This window comes from Silurus aristotelis (assembly GCF_946808225.1).
Source record: "Silurus aristotelis genome assembly, chromosome: 3".
NCBI lineage: Eukaryota > Metazoa > Chordata > Actinopteri > Siluriformes > Siluridae > Silurus > Silurus aristotelis.
The window spans coordinates 32,186,511-32,197,076 of record NC_139576.1 but is presented as its reverse complement, the minus strand read 5'-3'; the positions used below and the strand labels follow the sequence as shown (position 1 = coordinate 32,197,076).

The 10,566-nt window shown below is 38.9% G+C and overlaps 1 long non-coding RNA gene across 1 annotated transcript; it reads right to left on the bottom strand.

Annotated features, from left to right (window-relative positions):
- Positions 1-7,701: 7,701 nt before the first annotated feature.
- On the bottom strand, positions 7,702-10,349 carry LOC310724197. The gene is made up of 3 exons (XR_014532993.1): positions 10,056-10,349; positions 9,516-9,704; positions 7,702-8,093 (listed from the first exon to the last, which is right to left on the bottom strand). It is a non-coding gene; the product is annotated as an uncharacterized lncRNA (long non-coding RNA).
- Between the last annotated feature and the right edge of the window lie 217 nt (positions 10,350-10,566).

Here is a 10,566-nt window from a genome sequence, read left to right as displayed (position 1 = left end):
TACAGTCATGGTGTCGAGAACATAAACTTCTCTTTGTTAATAACTGGAACTGTTTCTGGGAGCGTCCTAGGTTCTTCCGCCCTGATGGCCTGCACCCCTGCAGAGTTGGAGCAGCAGTGCTATCAGATAACATCTCTAGGATACTACACACCATCTGACTGGTAAGACATCAAGAAATCTTCAACTATAAGAACACGCATACAACAGACCAAATAGTTACAAGTTCACACACAGCCCAGTTTATAGAAACCGTATCTATTCCTCGTGTAGTAAAACCAAGATTTACATACACAAGATCCAGAAATAATCTTATTGCAGTTAAAACTGAAAAATGCCAGATAAACAAACACAACAAAGTTCTAAAGTTCGGTCTTTTAAACATTAGATCACTTGCACCCAAAGCACTGATTGTAAATGAGATGATCACAGATAATAATCTCGATGCACTCTGTCACTGAGACCTGGATTAAACCAGGTGATTATATGGGTCTAAACGAGTCGACACCATCAGGATATGTTTATAAGCATGAGCCCCGTCAGACTGGTCGTGGGGGGGGTGTAGGAACCATTTATAGTGCTTCTCTTAATGTTAGTCAGAGATTAGGATTCAGCTTTAAATCATTTGAAGTGCTCGTTCTTAAAATTGCACTTTCAGACATCCATAGAAAACTCGCTCTGGTCACCGTGTACAGACCCCCAGGGCCCTACGCTGATTTTCTTCATGAGTTTGCTTGTTTTCTCTCAGACCTCCTGATCAGCTTTGATAAAGTGCTGCTTGTAGGAGATTTTAATATTCATGTAGATGATGAAAACGATGCCCTAGGATTATCATTTGTCGATTTACTAAACTCTTTTGGAGTTAAACAAAACGTCACCAGACCAACCCACCGTTTTAACCACACACTAGACTTAATAATATCCCACGGAGCAGACGTCACTGATATAAATATTTTACCTCAGAATGATGACATCACAGACCATTATCTCCTACTGTACACACTACCGGTAGAGCAGATTAACCGTGTTTCACCACGGTATCGACTTGGTAGGACTATTATTCCAACCACTAAGGACAGATTCATAAATAACCTGCCTGATTTATCTCAGTTTCATATTAAACCCATAACTGCTGATCATCTTGATGAGATGGCAAACAACATAGACCTTATCCTCACTAGCACTTTAGACACTGTTGCCCCCATCCGGTTAAAAAAGGTTCGAGAACAAGCACCTGCACCTTGGTATAATAGTCATACGCATGCCCTAAAGAGAACAACACGTAATCTGGAGAGAAAATGGAGGAAAACTAAATTGGAGGTATTTAGAATTGCGTATAAAGACAGTATGCTGAGCTACAGACAGGCGCTAAAAGCTGCTAGAGCTAAACACCTGAGCAAACTCATAGAAAATAACAAAAACAACCCCAGGTTCCTTTTCAGTACAGTCGCTAAATTAACAACAAATCAGGGATCTGAAAAATGTGTTCCATCACAGTTTAGTAGTGAAGACTTTATGAATTTCTTCACTGAAAAAATAGATAACATTAGAAAAACAATTGTGGCAGTTCAACCTCTGACAGCATCTCCCGACACAATCGTACTTACAACCCCACAACTACACTGTTTTACATGTATAGGACAGGAAGAGCTGTATGATGCTATTATGAAAGCTAAATCAACAACATGTCAGTTAGATCCAATTCCCACTAAACTACTGAAGGAAGTGTTATATACAGCTGGTGAGCCTCTTTTAAATATTATTAACTCCTCACTATCGTTAGGTCATGTCCCTAAATCCCTCAAGTTAGCAGGTATTAAGCCCCTCATTAAAAAACCTAATCTGGATCCAAACACGCTATCGAATTACAGACCAATTTCAAATCTCCCATTTATGTCTAAGATTTTAGAAAAGATTGTCGCTGCCCAGCTATGTAACCACTTGCAGGAGAACAATATCTTTGAAGAGTTTCAGTCAGGTTTTAGGCCCCATCATAGCACAGAAACTGCTCTAGTTAAAATCACTAACGACCTGTTTTTAGCTTCAGACCAAGGCTACATCTCCCTATTAGTTTTACTAGATCTTAGTGCTGCGTTCGACACTATAGATCATGATCTTCTCCTCGATCGCTTACAGAATTACATCGGTATTCAGGGACAGGCATTAAGCTGGTTTAAATCCTACCTGTCCAATCGTTACCATTTCGTAGATTTAAATGGAGAGCTATCCAGAATAATGCTAGTAAATTATGGCGTGCCACAAGGGTCAGTTCTGGGACCCCTGCTTTTTACAATATACATGCTTCCATTAGGAAATATTATTAGAAGGCATGGAATTAGCTTCCATTGTTATGCTGATGATACCCAGCTATATATTTCATCCAAACCAGGCGATACAGCTCAATTAGCTCGCATAACTGAGTGTGTTGAAGAAATAAGAGATTGGATGACCCATAACTTTCTGCTATTAAATTCTGATAAAACGGAGATTTTGCTCATCGGCCCAAAAAATAGTACACAGAAGCTCCAGCATCTCAGCCTGCATTTAGACGGTTGTTCTGTAACTACTAGTTCAACGGTAAAAGACCTGGGAGTTATTTTAGACAGCAACTTATCTTTTAAAAATCACATCAATCAAGTTACAAAAACAGCCTTCTTTCACCTTAGAAATATTTCTAAGCTAAGAAATATGTTATCTATATCTGATGCAGAGAAGCTCGTCCATGCGTTTATGACCTCTAGAATAGACTACTGTAATGCATTACTAGGTGGATGTCCTGCATCATTAATAAACAAGCTTCAGTTAGTTCAGAATGCAGCAGCAAGAGTTCTTACTAGGTCAAGAAAATACGATCATATAACCCCAATCTTATCGTCCCTACACTGGCTTCCTATTAAGTTTCGAATAGACTACAAACTACTGCTACTCACTTATAAAGCACTAAATGGTTTGGCTCCCATGTATCTATCCAGTCTCTTAACACGCTACAATCCGTCACGCTCCCTGAGATCTCAAAACTCTGGGCTTCTAGTAGTTCCTAGAATAGCAAAGTCCACTAAAGGCGGTAGAGCATTTTCACATTTAGCTCCTAAACTCTGGAATAGTCTTCCTGACAGTGTTCGGGGTTCAGATACACTCTCCCAGTTTAAGTGCAGATTAAAAACATATCTTTTTAGCAAAGCCTACACATAACACACATCACACACATCACATCACAACCTTGTGCTCCAGAACATCTGATCACATGCACATTATCAACTTGTGCTGTTAATATCATGAACAGCAGCTACGCTAATTCCTCTCCACTGCTTCTCTTTCTCTCCCCATCCCGAGGCATCCTGAGGTTTGGCCAGCTCCAGTCACGTCCCACCTCGTGAAGATTATGGACCTATGGATGATCATGGAGAAGTAGATGCCGAGTGTTTAAAGGCCCTGGCATGGAGAAGCTGATGCTGGATCTATGATGATCACAAATTGTTCTGTATTGTTGAAAGATTTATGACCAAACTTTTGATGTCACCCATATGAGGATGGGTTCCCCTTTGAGTCTGGTTCCTCTCAAGGTTTCTTCCTTATATCATCTAAGGGAGTTTTTCCTTGCCACTGTCGCCACGGCTGCTCATCAGGGACAAACGCACACCATTCACCTTCACTGTTGTTTTCTGTAAAGCTGCTTTGAGACAATGTCTGTTGTGAAAAGCGCTATACAAATAAACTTGACTTGACTTGACTTGACATCTCATCTTTGCACACCCTTGATTATGTAAATAAACTCCTATTTCATAAAAGCACTAAAGCCATATAATAACAGGTAGAAAAGAGTGAGAATTTACACATTATAAATGTCTTTTTTAAAAAGTGTAATTTATTAATACAATAAAACTCTAATCCACACTGATGAATCCTAAAACTAATAATGACCTCCATCTGATGCAGCAAGCTCACACAGAGCCCAAAAGGGGAGATGATTGAAGATGTGATTGGGTCAGCCCAATTTCTGTAAGGACTATACAATGTGTGTATGCAGTATAAGTGACTTGTACCTAATTGTTTATTTGTGTTGCTTTGAGTGTATGAACTTTATTAATAGTAAAAATCTTTAATGAAGAACAAATAAATAAATCCTGCCGTTCATTGCGCCCCACCTGTCATGTCTTAAGAGTCCCACACTTTGAGAACCACGGAGCTAGGCTAACTAGCCGGCTAATTAATCTTGGCTTCAATCGTTTTCATCCTCAGTCTAAATATTGTACATTTAGTGAGCTATAAATAAACTATACGTATCATAATAATGTAAAATAGAATGTATTCTTTTTGGTCAAATTTTAGTCAGATATTCTAAGAAACTAATTAACACAAAAACAGCTCTAGCAAACCCGGCTAGCATGAGGCTAAATATGATGTCTCCTACACTATTAGCAGAAATGTCAGTTTCTGCTCACTGCAACATTTCTGGAAATATTATCTCTCTTTTATTCTTTATTTTTTAGTCAAATTTATCAGCTTTTTCCTGCAAGTCTATGAATTATGTATGTGAACAGACTAATCAACGCAGGGTTTGCTTTCAGTGCTAGCCAATCATCCGAGAGAAGGGGCGGGACTTGTACAGATTATATAGCGCCATCACGCGGCCCTAGTGGTCACAAGTTCGTTTATGTTAATAACTTCCTGATGTTTTTTTTTCTTCTTTCTTTTGCCTCTGCGGCGAATATATAAATTTATTTGTGTATTTGTTTGTATTATTTCATTTAACGTAAACAAAAGGAAAAGAAGATTGCTTTTTTTCCCTTATAGCGCCAACCAATCAACTGTGAAAAGGGGCGGGACTTGTACAGAGCTGTAGTTCTTAAGCTGTGATTAAACTGTTCTTTTGTCCGGACTGCATGTAGCCTAGTGGTTACGTATCTGGTTGCAGTGCTCATTGCGGGACAAAGTCGCGGTTCGAATCCCGTGGTGGCGTCTCATGCTAATGAGATATAAACTGCAACCAGGCAGGCTGTTGTTTTGGGATTATATATATTTTTTCCCACCCAGAATTATTTATATCTTTGTGTATCTTTTTTAGGTATTAATGTATTTAAAATGTAAACAATGTGAAGAGACCTTTTTCTGTTAAGTTTAAATATTGATTTATTTTTTTTTTTTTCATTTTTTGTAGCTTTGGGCTCTTTTAACCAGACAGGTTACAAAGTATGTATTTTAATAATGTATTAAAGATGTAATATATTTATATAATATGATTTATTTATTTGTGTATATCTTGTTTTCAAATTCTCAGGCTCTGTGCAGAACTGATGTATTTGTTCTTCTCCTTTAGTATGTTTTTGTCTCTCTGAATTCTTGCTCAGTCTTCAGAAATGTCTGAATGTGTGTGAATGTGGATGTTGTTATAGGAAATCCATCAACTTTGCAGTGATGACAGAACCTCGGCTTCATGGAGGCCACATGGCACCACTCTTTACCTGATTATTTCTCTGTAAGTGCAGAACTCTGTGTTTCTTTTCCTCACAATATAAAACCAGACAAAAGCAGTAAAAAGTTTAAATAACTGGTTTTTTTTCCTTTCTTAAATTTCAGCAGTTTTTATTTATTCTCATTTCTTTCAGCTTTTTCTTTTCATGTGAATGAAAATAAATAACGTCACTGTGTGCTGTAATATTTTTGCTGGAAATTGCAATAAATTAAGTGCTTAAAATGTATGCATTGTTTTCTTAATGTACTTATTTAACTTTAACACTTATATTAATTTCTTTCAGCTTCTCCCATTAGGGGGCGCCACAGCGGATCCTCCACATGTTTTTACACTGGATGCCCTTCCAAACGCAACCCTCCCCATTTATCCGGGCTTGGGACCGGCACTAAGAGGGGCTGGTTCCCTGACCGGGGATCGAACCCGGGCCACAGCGGTGAGAGCGCCGCATCCTAACCACTAGACCACCAGGGAACCTGGGAATTAACTTTAACACTTATTTTATCAAAAGTCTCTTTCATTATATGTATAATTAATGTTATTTATATATTTTCATTCCACTTAATATTAATAACAGTAATGATAATAATAATAATGAAGATGATAATGGGTTCAGCAGGTTCACAGAATAATTCACGAGTCACTGTTCTATGAACAATAAAACATTATAATTACTGAAAATGCTACAAAAATGTCACATGATAAAATATAATAATGCAAACACACAAAGATACAAATACTATTTACAAATTATTTACATATTAGTGAGGGGTATTTAACAACAAATATAAACATTTATGATTAAACATTTCCAAAGTGGGTTTAAAAAAACAACCAAAAACAACAATAGATACAAATATTAAATCCACAAAAACAGAATCATGGATGCAGATGAAGGTCTGGATGCGATGAAGGACTGGATGCAGATGAAGGTCTGAATGCAGATGAAGGACTGGATGCAGATGAAGGTCTGAATGCAGATGAAGGACTGGATGCAGATGAAGGTCTGGATGCAGATGAAGGACTGGATGCAGATGAAGGACTGGATGCAGATGAAGGACTGGATGCAGATGAAGGTCTGAATGCAGATGAAGGACTGGCTGAAGGAGATGAACTTTGACTACCAGGCTGTAAAGACACATATTGTATATTATGAACTTAAGCATAATAATGATGATAATAATGACATATGAAGATCTTTTTAAATTACAGGAATCTGCATTGGTACATTAACATTAGGTTTGGCTGCTGAATTGTTGCTGAAGGATCCACCAAACCGTGACTTTGTAAACTAAAAAAGAGAGGCGACAGAACAGACTAACATTCATGTAAAATCATACATGTGCTGGAAATGTAAAGATCTGATTTCCCTTTTGAAGAAAACACAAATAATCTTCTATCCAATAAAAGACAATATGACTATAAAAGGCTTTGGGGACGTTCCAGAGATAATTGCGTGTGGCGTAAATACTGAAATATGAAAATAATGAATGAGCAGTGATAATGTAAGTGCAGGCTGTATAATGGTGGGGGTGGAGGTAGGGGGCGCTACAGCAGTAGGAGTGGAGTAAAGCAGGTGGAACACTTGCAGCAGGTGGAACACTTACGACCTGGTAAAAGAACAATAAAGAGTGTGGAAAACAGGTTTTATTTACCTTTTAGTCTTGGTATTTTTTACAGATCTAAATAAGAAGAAACATTGCAAAATCTAACATTCACACATTAATATGTTTAATCCACAATCATCTCTGTACACTAGTGAGAGTCTGAGGGCAGAAGTGAAGTGATATGAAGATCTATAAATATAACACACTTTAACACACTTGAGCAAAATCCAAATTATTTTACAATGATCTCAGTGCTTCCACTATTGATCACTGGATGAGACATGGGAATAGATAAAGCAGACATTGTTATATATGATTAGGGATGTAAACTGTAGCAGCGAACGTCAAGAAGGAAAGGCGTCCCGAACCGCGAGTGTGTGGGTGAACCCTGGTGTGAGTACTGGAAAGAAAAATGCCAGCATGAAAAACAAAGAAAAATAAAGAAGCTCCGCTTGGTGAACTTTTGCCTGTCTGTCTTTCTTTCAGTGCATTTGTTACATAAACATCACTTTTATGAGATTTTGTAAATCTCTGCATTGGACATTTCTCACTCTGTACAAATAAAGACCTTTAGGTTATGGGAAATGTGTTTAATCATCTTTTATTATACATTTTTGTCAGCACAAACCTTATGTAACAGATCAAACCATTTCTTCTGATAGGGAGCAGGTGTGTTTCCAGCTTCAGAGAATAACCCCAGTGCTGCCAAACCGCCGCAGACGAGACGTCCACTCATCGTCCTCTACCGCCACAGACGAGACGTCCACTCATCGTCCTCTACCGCCACAGACGAGACGTCCACTCATCGTCCTCTACCGCCACAGATGAGACGTCCACTAATCGTCCTCTACCGCCACAGACGAGACGTCCACTCATCGTCCTCTACCCCCGCAGACGAGACGTCCACTCATTATCCTCTACCGCCACAGACGAGACGTCCACTCATCGTCCTCTACCCCCGCAGACGAGACGTCCACTCATCATCCTCTACCGCCACAGATGAGACGTCCACTCATCGTCTCCTAAAGCCTTTTGAGACGTTTTAGACATGTCTGAGACATTTGAAACATGTTTTTGTTTAAAAAGATTTTTCTGAACCTTTTTGATCTTGTAGAAAGCACGAGACGATTCATGTTTCCTAAAGAGGTAATGCGAGTTCTAATGTTCTTCCTCCTCGTCCCAGCAAAACAACTTTCACCTCCATTAAACCAGATTATGTTTGTTTCCAATGTTTCTTCTATGCATGAAACACTTCTGTACATTGTTCACTTCACACAGTAAAGACTTAACAATAAATCACTATCACACATTGATGAAACGCTGTGAGCAGAAACCCCATTAGATTTCGAGTCTAACGCCTTCACCACTCAGCCATCACAGCAGCAGTTCCTGTCCCTTGTAACCCTGAGCTTTTTAACAGGAGCAACATTCTGGCTAACAGCAGAACACACTAACCAACTGCACAACAGAGATCTTTTATTAACATCTCCTTTGGTGGTTTGGATGAACCACGTTTGGCTCTAAACCAGCAGTCAGTAACCGGCGTGTGTTTTGCATGAGGCCCATGTAACATGAGACTCTTAATCTCAGGGTGCTGGATTTGTGCCCCACGTTTTGTGAGGACAGTAATTGCAGTGACATGCTGAGATGTCGAAGGTTTGTGTTCATTGTGTTCTTAAAAAAAAAAAAAAAAAACACTTGACTGGTGTACACACATTCTGGAGACACAGAAGGTAAGAAGGGGAAAAAGCCACACAGAAGGTGAGGTGATGAACTGAAGTCAGATGGTAGGAAGTAAAAGATACTGCAGAATGAAAAAATTTAGGAAAGAGGAGAAAACAGTGAGGGTGAGGAGAAGATTCATATGGAAGTCTGTTTCTGCCACATAAAAAAAAAGGTTTACCCAAAAAACTTATTTTTCTCACAATTGCAACTTTTTTAGGCAGTCGGGCAGCGTCACCTCCTCTGTAGTGCCAGAAAGCTTCACATATTTAAAATAAAATGTGCTTCAATCAATAAAATCACATGATATTAATCTGAGCCTCTGAACCCTGGAGAGAACTCTGTCTAACAATCAGCTCTGGAGGAGACGGAACAAGACAGATGAAGCAGAGGAGCCTCGTTCACACACCAACAGCTTCAAACTTCAGACCCACAACATGGTTACCGGTGGAGGCAACAAAAACGTTGGATGTTTATAAGTAAATAAAGTCAGAGTTTATTTATTTATATATTTGTATTTGCATTTTTATGTAATATGCCAATTAAATGCTTTAAATGAGTTTAGTTTTCACAGACTACTAAAATAATCGATAGCTGCAGCCCCAAATATAACTACTAAATATAGTTATAGTGTGTGTGTGTGTGTGTGTGTGTGTGTGTGTGTGTGTGTGTGTGTGTGTGTGTGTGTGTGTGTATGTAGTGTCCTTGTAGATCTGGACTTCACTCACAGATGCTGAAGGAGCTTTAACTGGATTTTATCCTTGTCCTGGTTTCTCCTCCACAGCTGGATCTTGAGCTGCAGCTGGTTTCTCCTTCACAGCTGGAACTTGAGCTGGATGTGGGTGGACTCTGGTTGTGGTGGTTCCTCTCAGTCTCGCGCTCCTTATGAGATTAAAGTGTTGATGGAGCTGTAACAGAACAGAGACACTGCTCTTACACACTGCTGTTAGTCTTTATGCCGACACCAGCAAAATCACCCCCTGATGCTGACTGAAATCCCCTCATATGACCAAACCCACCCTTTATATTAATAGATTACACTTTAAGGTCGTTAAAAAGTTTGCCGTCAAGATTCTCTTTCACCAAATTTGCCGCCTCTTGAGATTTTAATTGGAAGAGTTCAGACCCTTTTGTCTCCGTCTCGTAACCGACAACCTTCAGGAGGGACGTCATGTCAACACACAATTCATATTAAACAGATCTAATACAGGACTTTAGTAAAACAAACAAATTTATTTTACTACTACTTACACACTTACCAGCTACCTGATGTTCAATAGTAGAAAAATGTTCAATAGAGCGACTGTACGACTGCTGGAACAGTGAGTTTCCAAACTTTATGGGTTTTTATTCTCTTTGAAACACTGAGTTTATTATTTATTATTAGAGCTGCAACAATAATCACATAATAATCGATAATGAAATTGGTTGTGAGTGAATGCTGTTATCCTCATCATGTGAAAATGGTGTAGTTTATTGAAGTGTTATTGTGTAAACTGTTTGTTTGTAACTTCGGGAGTCGCACTGGATCTGTTCTGTCGTGACTCGCGAGCATCAGGTTGCGCAATCGACTCGATCAGTTCGATTACTGTTTTTACTTTATTTATACTGATTATTTTCTTGTAACATCACATTCCCAATGTATTATCTATACTGTAGAATTGTCTGTGTCATGTGATTTGATCACATTTTGTTCATATTAGAACAAAGAGAGCTGCATCAGACATGCCACCACCCAGTGCTGCTAAAAAGCCTCGACTTGATGCTGCA